General features: G+C 41.0%; 1 protein-coding gene across 11 annotated transcripts in view; it reads left to right on the top strand.

Annotated features, from left to right (window-relative positions):
* Positions 1-13,139, top strand: part of SLC4A4 (solute carrier family 4 member 4) — a 493,252-nt gene that overhangs the window by 209,853 nt on the left and 270,260 nt on the right. The gene's annotated exons all lie outside the window — the stretch shown is intronic.

Below are 13,139 nucleotides of genomic sequence, written 5' to 3'. Positions count from 1 at the left end.
TATGTGAGGATGCAGGTTTGGAAGTGAAGCAAGTCACATTTGACATGTTAGTAACAGTAAGCAAGACAGCAAGGACACAGGCTAGGACAAGGTGGCCGTGGATAATTTGGGATGAATTTGATTATTGATTTGATTCGAGGGACAGTAGGAAAGTGCCATCAATTCTTGAGTATATGAAATGTGCTGAAAATGACCAATATTGGTAATTATTTAGGCAGCAACATCTAGGATAGGTTGGAGTCGTGGAGCTAAGGGTGGAGAAAGTATTAGGGAGCTGTTTTGTAACCTAGATTTAAAGTAATGAGGGTTTAGAGGAGGGCTTTGGGAAAGTCTGCTGGGTTAGGAAAAAAAAAGCTCAGTTTTTGAGATACTGCTTTTCAGATGTCAGCGATCATATCCTGAGATGACCAGTCAGTTACTAGACAGGATTACAGTTTGAGAGCACAAGTCTTGGCCACTGACTTTGGAGGCATTTATGCAAGGTGATAATTCAGTAATGCATGTGGATATGTATCATCGTGGTGACTATTGAGGGAGAAATGCAGAAAGCTGAGTTTGGAACCTTAGGAGCAGCCACCAGCCAAGGGGGTGGAGGCAGGCAAAAAGAATAGTCAGCAAATGAGACAAAGAGGTAGTAGAAGAACACAGAGAACACCCAGGGAAACCATGCGAGGAGAGAATTTCAACAGTGCTAACTGAAGCATAGAGGTCAAGGGGATTGAAGACTTGAGAAAGACCTATTCGACTTCTCAAGGGAAAGGTCTTTGGAGACTTAGAAAAATTTGTTTCCAGTGAAGTTTCAGTGCAGAAGTGCATCAGGGATTTTCTAGGTACTCTGCATGACAAGGGGATTAATGTTTAATAAATAAATCCCTTCTGTAATTGCTTTAGCACATATGACTGGGTATCTGGGTCTTCAGTGTTTCAAGGGAAATTGTGAGGTCACTCCAGAAAGGAATTGAGGTTAGATTTCTCATATGATACAAACCCATCAGGTGATTTTGTATATTATGTGGTTGAGAAACTGTCAAAGCTAAACTATTGGGCCTATTTAGATTCACAAGATCCTAGTGGCTCTGGGAAAAATCTTTGGGAAAATGTAAAACCTGAGCAATGTTAGAAAACCTCTTCTTTGGTCCTGTTATTTGGTTTATGTTAATGAATTAGCTTGGAGTATTTGTCAGAGATGTTGAGCTGTAGAAAATAATAAAAATCAGATTAAAATTTACCAAAATAATTAATATTAATTTACATGGAAGTGGAGGCACCAAAGAATTTTGGTCAAGACAGAATCAAAGCTCCAAATGTAAGGACCTACAATTAACATCATGCCAAAAGAACAGAGCCATTTTGTAAGAAATAACAGTCTAGTTGAATAAATGGAGGTGATAAGTTAGATATGGTGAAGAACTCAAATTTTAAAAGGCAAGAGACACTTTCTCATGACTTAAGATAAATTTATAGAAGGAAACAAAAATTCTAAATTTATCTTCTATTCAACTAATTAGCAGTAGTCTCAATTATAAAACCTGAGTCTATAATATGATCTAACTTAAATGTAGTTAGATGAAAATGTAGTACTTTTCTGGTGAGTTAAATATGTGATTTTTGACTTATCACTACAAACTGGTTGAGAAAGAATGAAGGTAAAGAAGAGACTAAATTTTATTTTGGCCTTTAGCTCAGTTTTATGTTCAGATGGTGGTTTCCCAGTTATAGCAAAACTATATTTAGCCCCTCCTTAGTTCTAGGAACTAAGTTCTAGGAAGTAAGGCGGGACTAAGTACAGTTTTGGTATAATTGAGGGTGTGACTTTAATGTTTCTATAGATTTTCATATCTCTGCAATAAAAAGTGAATTGCTTGTACTATTTCTCTGATATAAAATACAGAGTTTTCCAGTGCTCTATAAAATGTAGTTTAGATAGATGAACATGAAACTATGCTTAAACTTGGATTGCCTGGGATTCTGAAATTTTTCTGGTTATTTGTTCAGATTGATACCTGACTATGATATTCACAATACTTTGCTTCTTGCTTTTTCCCAACAGCTGCTGTACAATATAGGATGTATATTGAATTGAAATAATAATAAACAGGTGGGAAAAATGAAAGGAAAAAAGATAGGTACAAACGAAAAAGGAAAGAACAAATGTAAATCATTGAATAGTTACGGTCACATAGTATGAGTATGTCTCTCTTTTTTTTTTTTTTTTTTTTTTTTTTTTGAGACAGAGTCTCACTCTGTTGCCCAGCCTGGAGTGCAGTGGCGCAATCTCGGCTCACTGCAACCTCCGCCCTCCAAGTTCAAGCGATTCTCCTGCCTCAGCCTCCCGAGTAGCTGGGATTCCAGGCGCCTGCCACCACGCCTGGCTAATTTTTTGTATTTTTAGTAGAGACAGGGTTTCACTGTCTTGGCCAGGCTGGTCTTGAACTCCTGACCTCGTGATCCACCCACTTTGGCCTCCCAAAGTGCTGGGATTACAGGGGTGAGCCACCACGCCCGGCTTCACTTTTGTTTTTAAGATTTCTACCTGCCAAGGCAAAATATGAAACTTGACTACTTACTTGATTAATACAGACCACAACTTAAAAGCAAATCATTTGCTTAGGAGAAACAAAAGTATTACCAACATAAAATCCAGAATGAGGCTGGGCATGGTGACTCACACCTGTAATCCCAGCACTTTGAGAGGCCAAGCCAGGCGGATCACCTGAGGTTAGGAGTTCAAGACCAGCCTGGCCAACATGTGAAACCCAGTCTCTACTAAAAATACAAAAATTAGCCGGGTGTGGTGGTATGCACCTGTAGTCCCAGCCACTCGGGAGGCTAAGACATGAGAATTGCTTGAACCTGGGAGGTGGAGGTTGCAATGAGCCAAGATCACGCCACTGCACTCCAGCCTAGGCGACTTGGTCAAAAAAAAAAAAAAAAAAAAAAAAAAAAAATTCCAGAAAGAAATAAAGAAGACTTTGTATAATGCAATTGATGATACCCTTAACAACATCTTGATTACAGACTAGTCAAGTTTCCCAAATTCCATTGAGCTGGTTTCATGAGTTGGTAGACTGATGGTATCACATAAAAAGTCTTTCTGCACGGTCAGTTCAGTGGTGGGGCTTCAGATCCGGTTAGATAATTCTTTTCGAACTTATGTTTGGGATAATTATTTTTCTTTCCACCTCATGTGTTTTGAACTTTCAGGGCATACATTACAACTTATAACGTATCCCTGTCACTCTTAGTCTAAGCGCTCATATTGAAAGCACGCACTGTGTGAGCTGTTGTCTCACTGTGAATCAGCAGGAAGGGCAAGCTTTCATAACATCAGGGAAGGGTGAGGTAATTATTATGCAATTGGTTTTTGGAGTATATGATAAAGAAATTCTGAGAAAAAAGTGAAGGTCTTCAGTTCCCTAATGGATACAAAGGAGAACTTAACGTGGCAAAAATGTCCAGGAAGAGTTTGTATGTTCCCCTAAAGAATGGAAGCATATTAGTAACTACCTTCAGTTCTTTCTGGAATGAGGGGAAAATTCTAAAAATAAACTAAATAAAAGAAGCAGTAAGATTCCTTTGAATTTAAGGGAGAAGCACATTCTCCCAGTTAAGAAAGGTGTCTTCTGTGAAGCTGCCTTGGGCTACAGTCAAACAGATTCCCACTGACAGGTGTGGAGCTTGTCTTCACTCTACAGAATGGCCTGTTCATTGTATTTCCCTTGGCATGTGATTCAGGTTGTTGGAGACCATGGTAAACTCATCACATTAGATCATGGGTTGATATAAGTTCGTGTTTGGATGTTTTAAAATGGGTTGGAACCTGGCTAGGGGAAGAATGTCTACAACTGGCCCTGAAGGAGATTAAACATGTTTGAAATGTTTTTTCAATGGCAGTGGAGTGGGTGGTAATATTTCTTTTGCTGTGAGCTAGCAAGCGTGCCTGTTAGGAGAGCATTCCCGAGCTCATGATGAATCAAAGACTGATTAACTGTATTTTAAGGATGGCATCTGGAAATTGCTTGTGAGAGAGATTTTGCCATTAATTACAGAAGACACATATGCCACTGGATTTAGGACTAAAGACAGGGATAACCCTTTACCAAACTGATTTCTGTTTTATTGTAGGTCCTCTTTTAATTTAAACTTTAGGACTTGCTGCTTCAAAAGTAGTTGGCTTTCTTCTGCTAGTGATATGTAAAGAATGAATGGTGTCCATAATTGTTATAAACATAATATACAGTTATATTTAATTTATAACATAAGTCACCAGTCAAAAAGACAGTTTAGTTTTTTCCTATGACGAAAATCCAATCTTACTCAGTAAAACAAATGATTTACAACTCATTGCTTTTCTGAGACTAGTATTTACTGTGCTATAATTTCAGGCATTTAGGTTTGCTGAAGGCATAAGGTATACTTTTTTAGATGTTAAATTTTTATATATGGTTGATTGGGGGAAATCAATTTCAATGTTAGAAGTGGTAAACAGCTCATTTCTGTAGGGAGTGATAATTGGGAATGTAGATCATTGGAGATAGACTGAATTTAGGAACATCATGGTTATAGATGTGGATTTAGGAGTTATCTGCTTGGATTTCGAGACTTTTCTCGTGATACTCAAACACACAGGAACAGAACTGTTGCTGTATCTCTCTATACTTACAGCTGGTGAGGGATTGTCTCTTGAGCCGAGGGGACAGATTAGACCCTGAAGCTGCAAACCCTAGGTGTATATCTAGTAACCCCTGTACTGGTACTTTCGTTGTGGGGTGTATACATCCTTTTAAATACCAACAGAAGAAATTTTCAGAGGTTTTACCTTGATTTTCCTAAAAGAGGAAGCAATTATAGAACCGAATTCCTTTTCATAATTCTTCAAAATTGATTGGAAAAGAAAACTGCCTTTTCTCTCCTGCCTTTTCATTTTGAGGAACCCTTAATTATGTCACTTATTTTAAATCAAATATGCTTATTTATTGCAGCATCTGCTCAGTCCTCCATTTCTTTCTTTCTTTCTTTCTTTCTTTCTTTCTTTCTTTCTTTCTTTTCTTTCTTTCTTTCTTTCTTTCTTTCTTTCTTTCTTTCTTTCTTTCTTTCTTTCTTTCTTTCTTTCTTTCTTTCTTTCTTTCTTTCTTTCTTTCTTTCTTTTTCTTTTCTTTCTTTTTCTTTTCTTTCTTTCTGTCCTCCCCTCCCCTCCCCTCTCCTCCCCTCTCCTCTTCTTTCCCGGGCTGGAGTTCAATGCTGTGATCTCAGTCCACTGCAACCTCCGCCTTCTGGGCGCATGCGATTCTCCTGCCTCAGCCTTCAGAGTACCTGGGATTATAGGCACATACCACCATGCCCAGCTGATTTTTGTATTTTTAGTAGAGACAGGGGTTTCACCGTGTTGGGCAGGCTGGTCTTGAACTCCTGTCCTCACATGATCCACCAGCCTTGGCCTCCCAAACTTCTGGGATTACAATCGTGAGCCACCGTGCCTGTCCTCCGTCCTCCATTTCTAAGGCATTATATCATTCAGTGGTTGTTTAACAACCTTAGACAAAATCTAAGGTGTAACAACCACTGAATGATAGAGTGGTCCAAGAATACAATGATACAGTGGTCCAAGAATTGAACCAACTCTTTTTAACCTGTTTTTTTTTTTCATTTTCTTCCTTTTTATATGTGATACAAATAAAATATGACTGTGTTTTTATTTTCATAGTTTAAACAATATGGAAAATAAAAAACTATGTGATACAGAGCATAAATAATGGAGCAGAAAGTAAAAGTCTCTCTTCAGTCGTTTTCCCTGAGCCTACTGAAGAGCCTACTCTCTTCTCTTTGGATTTACATGCATTTAAATGTATATGTAGAAATATACTAAGTTGTGTTTTGCAATAGTTATAAGTTGACTTGTCTCATGTATAATGATCAATAAGCTGTTAACCTGAAAATTCACTTTGTACCTCTTAATGGCATGCAGCATTTCTATGTTAAAAGAAACATCTGGAAAAATGGCAAAACTCTACGTTCCTGAAATTTATTTTTATTCAGAGTTGGGTGTACTTTTTCTTTTGGGACCATTAGTACTTTTATACATGGTAGACTAAATTATAATATTTTAAAAATCAAAAGATATTTGGGGAGATGGAAATATGATTTGATGATTTCTGCTGATTATGTGTGCTGTCTCCTTAGTATTTTCTTAATTTAAAAAAGTGGTTAACTTATGTGTGTTTGGCATATTTTTGAGTTGATAATCTCAAATAATTATTCACTTATTACACATACACATTAAAAGTGTTCTGTCCTCGCGGATCTGTCATTTCACAGACATATCATTTTGCCTTGTTGGCTAGGTGATAGAAAATAAAGGGCAGAACATAAGAAATTATCTTTCATTGGATATTAGTTCGTTCTTTCATCTGGATTTTAAAGTATTATTGGAAAAAATATCCTTTAATCTTCTATTAAAGATAAGGTAAGTTTTTACAATGTATAGGTTGTTTGTAGGACTGAGAAGTATTGGAAATATATCTTGGCTCAACTAGTTGGCCACCCTTGAGAGCCAGTAATACCAAGTGGCCAAACTTAGTTGCACCCAGTGGCAAGAGACGTTCTGAGGTTTCCCATGTATTGGGAGGAGGCCTAAGACAAAGAGGTCCTTGTAAAACTCAGCTAGAGACTTGGCTGTGGGACAGAGTCCTAGAAGAATCTGCATTAACTGTGCCCTGCCCAGAGGCATGCTGCTACAGCCTTTGTGCTGGGAACCACCAGCATCATGGAATGAGTTTGCTTCTCCAGGTAGACACTCTGAGCTTCTTTTGCTTACTGGCCCTGTTACTCCCCCTGAGCACTGGAGCTGCCGTGTAGCATCATACATCTTCTCTGTGAAGTCATATTACACAGAGATGGTTAGAAACTGTCTGATCTTTGTTTTCATGTGTGTGGTTGTTGCTGTAGAAGATAATTACTTATCCTTACATCTATCTTTCTGGCTTGATACACACACACACACACACACACACACACACACACACACACACACTTTGGCAAAAGGAATTAATGTATTGGTGAATCTTTTTTTTTTTTTTGAGATAGAATCTAGCTCTGTCGCCCAGGCTGGAGTGCAGTGGCGTGATATCGGCTCATTGCAACCTCTGCCTCCCAGGTTCAAGTGATTCTCCTGCCTCAGCCTCCTGAATAGCTGGGAATACAGGGAAGTGCCACCACACCTGGCTAATTTTTGTATTTTTAGTAGAGATAGGGTTTCACCATGTTGGCAGGGCTGATCTTGAACTCCTGACCGTAAGTGATCCGCCTGCCTCAGCCTCCGAGAGTGCTGGGATTATAGCTTGAGCCACCATGCCCAGCCAGCATTGGTGAATCTTATGTATAATTTAGCATTGGTGAATCTTATGTATAATTGTGAAATTTATCAATACATCCATTTCTTTTGGCAAAGTATAAAGAGCATAGGATTTGAATTTAGAAGACCTTGGTTCAAATTCTGCTTCTGCCACTTAATAGTACTGTGACCTATCTGAGGCTCTGTTTCCATTTTCATTCCCCATCTTGGTTGAGGCTTGTGAGCTTCAAATGAGATAATGTATTTAAAAGCATTTTGTGAACCATGAACTGCCACACAAATGTTGATTATTGTTATTATTTTAAATTTAGTCTCGCTGATATAATAAAACGTTAGTAATAAATGCCCCATGAGTTGTCTTAATTCCAGAGAAGACATGTGAACTAATATACAGGTCATCAAAAGGCATATTTATATAAGGGCTACTGTTAGGCAGTGTCAATCACGGGTGTGCTAATTTCATACTGGGATCTGCAAGCAGCCTTACTTGGAGAAAGGAGGAGGCACAGAACAGAGACAAATAAAGGCTTAGTTTCTGCACAGCCTTGTGAAAGACTGTTTTAAGGTTGGTGGTGTTTTATAATTTATATTGATGCTTAAAGACTAACATTTATCAATTTTTAAAAGAATAGTTTTATAAGTCCCCAAAAATATAAATATGGTCAAATGTGTATTCCACACTTTTCAGAGAAATTATCTAGCTCTTCTGGCAACAGTGAGAGTCCTTTGCTTACACAGTCAACAACACAGGAAAAGAGATTCAGTTTTCCTATGACAAGTTTCACATCCTGGAAAATGTTTATCAGTTGGATGCTGGGGCCATCTCTAGGTTAGAAAGTATCAACAGGAAGTAGTTCAGGTTCAGATATGGGTAGGTTCTGTGCTTCCTAGTTTGGAGAAGGGTTTCTGATGATGAGATGGGACTTGGTTTTCATTCTTCTGGCCTCATAGATGAGTGGCCAGTTTCATTTCATTGCTTGGCTCTATCTTCATTTTATGTGCTCACTCTTTCCATTGAAAACTCCTTTAACTCTTCAGCTGAAAATGTTCTGTAGGGTTCAACTTTAGAGAAATCTTAGCAACTTTTATTTATTAGTCTAGCTATTATGTTTATTTTCATAACATCTTTTCTGAAGGAGAATGTCTAACACCTCTAGGTGTTCATAATGTGAGCCTCATTTATATTTTCAGAGAAAAGTTTTATCTTGAGTTTGAATGAATTATTGAATAAGCTGAGTTAAGAGACTCTCATTTTTGCTGTCCATGAGGTAGAAAAGTGGTGTGAAGGATGTATGACTTCAGCCAGTTGGCTACTGACCAGTCTTTCTATTGTTTACGCCATAGGAAACAGGGACTTTGGAGACAGGTGCTAAGGAAATGAATAGCACTTTTTTGTGTGTGTAGTTGTAGGAACCACTGTATACCCTAGAACTCTTTATTAAGAACTTACACTTATGTAATTGAAGACACATTGATTGAGCTACAGGTACCTGGTCAGGCATTGATTGAGAGACCTGTACCTGGTCTCAGGTTGCTCTGTATAGAGGTTCCCCAGGCTGTTAGGAGCTAGGAGACTGCTTGGCCTGGACAGGACCCAGAATAAGAAGCATGGTACCTCCTACAAGACTTCGAGTAGGCTGTGGTCTTCAAGATGGCTTTTAGGATGATCAGAGAGGTCAGGAGTGTAGGTTTAAGCCAGGGCCCAGGGCCAACATTCCCTGAGATGAGTCAAACTCCAACCCTTTCTGGGTTTCTAGAACAAAGGCTAGGTGTAGGGAGCCAGCACTGTGGAGAGGCCAGGGGGCATGTCTGTAGGCATTGCTGGAACTGGGGGAGATTGTCAGAGTGGCTGGGGTAATGGTTGTGTAATTTATGCAGTTGGGCCTTCGTGTGTGACAGTGGGAGGTTGAATGCCCCTTATGGGAAAGTCATGCACCATGGTTGGGCTGGAACAGCCAGCCAGAGGGCGTGGGGGCAGTGGCTCTGCTGGGGTGACCAAAGTAGGCAAGGAAAGCCACTTGTTGCACACACCCCATTTTGATCAACTGCTTTCATGCAGGATGAGGCAGGGATAGGATCATTTCTCAGACCCAGGTATTGATGTTATCTTAATTCTTTAGTCTGGAAGAACTTGATGAGAGGGCAGGCGGATGATAAGAATTTCCTTAATCAAACCCATTTTTCATGTCTCCTAGGGCTACCCCTTCATCTGCCCATCTCTAGAGAAAGATCTGAGTGCTCTCACTTCTCCAGCTTTTCTCACAAGGCAGTTGTTACTAGACTGCTGAGGGAAGTGGAAAGGAGGCCTGGGAGGGGGCACTGATGATGGCACCCAATCTGCAGGGTCTGGAGTCAGGGTGAAGGAGGTCAGGGACTAGCGGCTGCCATAGTATGGGCACGCGGCCAGGCTGATGATGAGCAACGTGGCCAGGAAGAGGGTGGCTGTGAGCTGCAGCCGCAGCAGGACTGCTGAGATCATGGCGTGGACCACCAGCGAGCAGGACACAACCAAGAGGCATGTGATGCTGCTGCCGTGCTTCATGACAGTGGACATGAGCAGTCCGTTTAGCCCTAGCTCAGCACCACAAGTTCTGCTCATGCTGACAAATCTTCCAGGAGGCCTGGGCCGGGGCCACCAGCGGATGCAGATCTAGATTCAGGAGCACACCAAAGACATTTAGAATGTCTAGAGGCAGACATTCTAAAGTGCCAGGGGCAGCTGCCGTCTCTTCATGAGCAGCTCTGTATGCAGCGACGACAAACCTGAAATGAGGCAGTCCAGGATGAGGAGCAGCAGGCCCAGCGGAGTGATATGTAGGGGCATGGGGCTGGCAGCAGCTTCTGGAGGGGGCCCAGGAAGGGTGTTCTCAAGGTCTTACGGGCCGTCTGGTGGATAGCAGGCCCCCGCAGCCATCAGCAGCAGTAATGCTAACCCCTGAGGTGCAGAGAAGCAGTGCTGGAGGCAGAGACAGTGGAACAGGGCCCGCTTCCAATCTTGAGATTGCTCAGCACCTGATAGGTGCCGGGGTCCATGTCAGGCTGAAGATAGATCACCAGGCTGTTGTTTGTGCCACAGATCAGGGCTGATAGTGTGAAGAGAGCAGCTTAGTGCCAGAGTGGGGGCCCCTTACAGCCATGCTTGCCAGCTCACTATAAGGGAGAAAGTGCTTAACAGTAGTTTGGTCAACTCAGCTCCACAGCTGAGGAGGGCTGGAATTCCGGGCACCTGGCTGTCCACGTGGCACAGTGCCAGCATGGGGGATGGGCACCATACGTGGCAGTGGATAGGAGTAGCATCAATGTCCAGTACACTCATACCCACCCCAGACCTTGGGTGGCCCATGTAGTTAGCAAGGGGAGTGGGATTGCAACACATTTAGGGGAAATCAAGTTATGGAGCCAGCTCCCAGTAGGAGGAGCCATGGAGCATTGCCAGAGAGGATACTGAAGATCAGAGTCATTTGCCAAGGCTTGAAGAGTAAGGGACTGGTGGCCCTTGAAGCCACAGTCTTGGGGCCAGTCTGACGGAGTTAGGGGAGGGAAGAAGGAATCCAGGGTGCAGGCTGACAAGCCACTGTGCACACTCTGCAGGAAGGGAGGCAAGGATAAAGGCAGCATGAAAGTTGGAGAAACAAATGGATGACAGCCAGGGAAGCCAGATAGTGTCTCTACCTTCAGGCCCCAGCTCCTTATTCTGCCTCCCTCATTGCATCTAGAGCTATTCGGGCCCTTGCATAGTGACTGCAAATAGTCAGTCTTTCAATGTCATCTCCACGTTGGGCACAGCATAGTCTGAGCTGCATAGATTGTCAGCGCAGGTGCCCCTTGCAAAGCCCAATACTACTGTTGCCTTCAGTTTGGCCACCACAGCCAGCCAGGAATCCCTTGAGGAATGGGGAGGACAATAGCGAGCCATCCCGGCCTGCTTTGCTGTTGACTTTGTCTTCCATGTGCCACTGCAGGCGCTCCAGCTGGTTCTTGAGAAATGCCAGGTCCTTAAGCTTAGGCAGAGAATCCTTGTCATCTGTCACCTTCCCCGCCAAACTTCTGAAGAGCACTTTCTATAAGTCAAAAGTAAGACAGTCTTAGTTTTGTTCTGTATATTTGATGTTTGGTGCATTGCAAAAGATGGCATAGCTTAGTAGGATGTTATTTTATTTCAGTTGCAAAGTAGGAAGGACATTGATAATTGTAGAAATGGGGAGGAGGTACATATATGAATCTGAGGCTGTATATTTAGTCTTCTGAGCTTTGGAAATAGAGATGATTTTTTTTTCAGTCTTAGCAAAGGAAGTATTGTAAAATTTCAGAAACAATCAGGCTATTGATAAAGTATGCTTAAGTGGTAGAAAGAGTAATACACTGAGAATAATGATTTTTTAAAAATCTTGATTCTGCTAGTAACTTGCGAGCCTGGACAAGTCCCTTAATGTCTCTGAACCTCTGTCTTCTTTTTTATAAAATCATATTTCTATATAACCTAAAAGGTCCCTTCCAGACCTAAAATTCTGTGACTCTGATTTTTCTCTATGGTCACAATGATTCTTTGCCTACTTCCACAGAGTATGAAGGTAACGGATATCCCTTATCAATGAAAATTACCTTTGAAAGTATAAGGCAGCAAACTGTGTTGCAAAGGGGATGTATGGAAATGGGCTGTAAATCTTGAACCTAATGGGGTTGCCTATGGCTCATTCTCTTCGGTGTGCACTACCTGCAGTGTTGACTCCTGGTGTGCTGTGATTCTGGAAGAGAGGCACTCGGTCTTGAATGTGTAGTTTTTGACAGCCTGTTTCTAGATGGGACACGCATCTAGACACACATCATTTCAGCGGTGACCTTCAAGGGCAATGATGCCCCAGCCTTCAATGTGTAACTCTTAGGTAACGCATCTAAAATTGGAATTTGGCAACCATATAGGAAAAGAGGATAATGTCATGTTAGGCCAAAATAGGGTATTTTAGGGATGGAAAACATCAAAGTCTATACTATACCCAAGTATAGATTTTGGTAAATGGATTTTAGATAGATTGTTTTTCAAGCTCCTTTATGTTTCCTTAGACTTTTTCACTTTTTGTAGTAATCACTTTTTTTCTGATGTTTACAATGTTCTATTATAAATGGAGCTTACCATCTGCCATTAAGGAAAGTATAAAAATCAGGCGGTGCTAGTCTTTTTCTCTCCGTAAAGTAATTTCCATCAGACATCATTTTCCTCTGCTTTAATCTCTTCTGCGAATGTGGTAGTGATCTTAAGTCATACAGCTTGTAAGGTGAGGCACATTACAGATACAAATCTGAGGATTTAGCTGGGCAAGGGAGGGAGAGATAAATGGTAAAAAAGGAGGTGGAGACGTTTATTGATAACTCATGTAATGCTTCCTTGTGAGTAAAGAAAAGCAGATTGGTCATCTATAATAAAATGTAGCCCAAATGGCATTTGCACAGTTGTAAGGTTTATTTCACAGCAAATCAGTATGCCTATTAGCATTTCACACATATCCCTGTCTCTCTGTCAAGAATGTTTGCAGATTCTTTGTTGTTCATGCTTAAAGGCACTTTTAATCTTCTGGTGTCTTGCTAATGGACCTCCTCTTGAAAAACAACTCTTCCAGTCTACACAGATGAATCTCTTCATGACTACTCTGTTTCAGTTTTTGATGAGCTCCTCAGGAATCACAGTTTCTGTTAGGATTAGCAGAAAGAATAAGATGGGAGGCCGTAATTTTACATTGTAATTCAGGATCAAAATCATAGACTTTGAAGTATTCCTGCTCCTTCTAAACAG

This window comes from Macaca fascicularis, chromosome 5 (genome assembly GCF_037993035.2).
Source record: "Macaca fascicularis isolate 582-1 chromosome 5, T2T-MFA8v1.1".
NCBI lineage: Eukaryota > Metazoa > Chordata > Mammalia > Primates > Cercopithecidae > Macaca > Macaca fascicularis.
The sequence above is the reverse complement of the archived record's forward strand: the minus strand, read 5'-3'. Positions and strand labels throughout refer to the sequence as shown.